This window comes from Octopus bimaculoides, chromosome 3 (assembly GCF_001194135.2).
Source record: "Octopus bimaculoides isolate UCB-OBI-ISO-001 chromosome 3, ASM119413v2, whole genome shotgun sequence".
NCBI lineage: Eukaryota > Metazoa > Mollusca > Cephalopoda > Octopoda > Octopodidae > Octopus > Octopus bimaculoides.
In genome coordinates, this window is record NC_068983.1 from 148,366,954 (window position 1) to 148,368,397 (window position 1,444).

The 1,444-nt window shown below is 33.9% G+C and overlaps 1 protein-coding gene across 1 annotated transcript in view; it reads right to left on the bottom strand.

Annotated features, from left to right (window-relative positions):
- The window catches only part of LOC106878504 (aquaporin-4), a 308,309-nt gene that overhangs the window by 261,017 nt on the left and 45,848 nt on the right, over nt 1-1,444 (bottom strand). The gene's annotated exons all lie outside the window — the stretch shown is intronic.

Consider the following 1,444-nt stretch of genomic DNA (forward strand, 5'->3'; position numbering starts at 1 on the left):
ATATATATATATATATATATATATATAAGTATCACTCACACATACACTCACACATACACACACACACACCACATACACACACCACACACACACTGATGTATGCTTAGATCTGCAAGTGTTCATTTGTATTTAAGTATGTGTAATGAGAAAGGAACAACGATAGGGTGATAAAAGCCATAAATGAAAGCAAAATCATCACGGAAATACAATTTCCTTCTGTAACTGTTTTACTTAATTTACTAGGAATATTGAGAAATACATAAAATTATGCCTTCAACCGCGACCATCAAAATGAAGAAGATGCATCAACCAAGATGGATACATTCGATAATAATCTTTCAGAGTATGAGCCAAAGGAATTTCAACATTAAAGAAGGACCTATCGGGTAATGTAGTTCTCTAAATAGTCACACATTCTCTGAAAATTAGATTAGATGGTCACAGTTAGAATCAGAGCCGGGCCGATCTGGGACTAAATATGAACAACAAAGGGAAACAATATATACCAGACGCAAATCGTTTTTAATAACTAATATAAATATACAATGAAATAGGTACCTAAATGCCTAATGTGGCCAGTACGATAACTTTAATTAATGGATCTATACTCTTATCAAGGGAAGATAAGCATTATCAAACAGTGCTTAACGAAACCATACTTTTGTAAAAGCGATATAGCTATATATTTATAGTATGCAGTAGTAGGATGATATCGGTTGATTTGTTTGGCATAATCACAATCTTTTGGACTATTGATTTCAACTGCTGGGTAATGGAACTGGTGAATTTCTTGTCTTTCCTAAGAGCATTAGCGAACAAGTATGTGCTTGTGTATATATATGTGAGTATCTCTGTGTGCTGGTGTGTATACAGAAAGACAGACAGGGAAATAGATAGAAACAATGAAACTATCGCAAACACTCTCAACAAAAACAATATAGACATCACAGCTATAACAAAGATATTACAATAGCGTTAATGTCATTATTGTATTGGCCAAATCGGTAGAGCGTCAAATCCTTTGCGGCCATTAATTGCTTCACTCTGTGTTCTGAGTTCAAATATTGCCTCAGTCGACTTTGTTATTCGTCCTTCTGAGGGTAGATAAAATAAATTATCAATGACATACTCGAATAGATTCAACTGATTGTAATCCCTCCTTTTTGTATGGCCCCCTTCCAATCACCAGGTTGTAATTGCAAACATAGAAAAACGTTCAAATGCAAAATGGGGAGAACATTGTGAAAAATGCCGAATGATATTTATTTATAGCTCTATACGTTGCGTGTTTAAATCCCAATCAAAATTATTATAGCTATCATTCTTCTGGACCTTGTGACCTTGTATATACATATATATATATATATATATATATATATATACGGTAGTACCTCGGTTTCCGAACAACTCTGCGATTGTGATTTTTGTTGTGGGCGGATATATA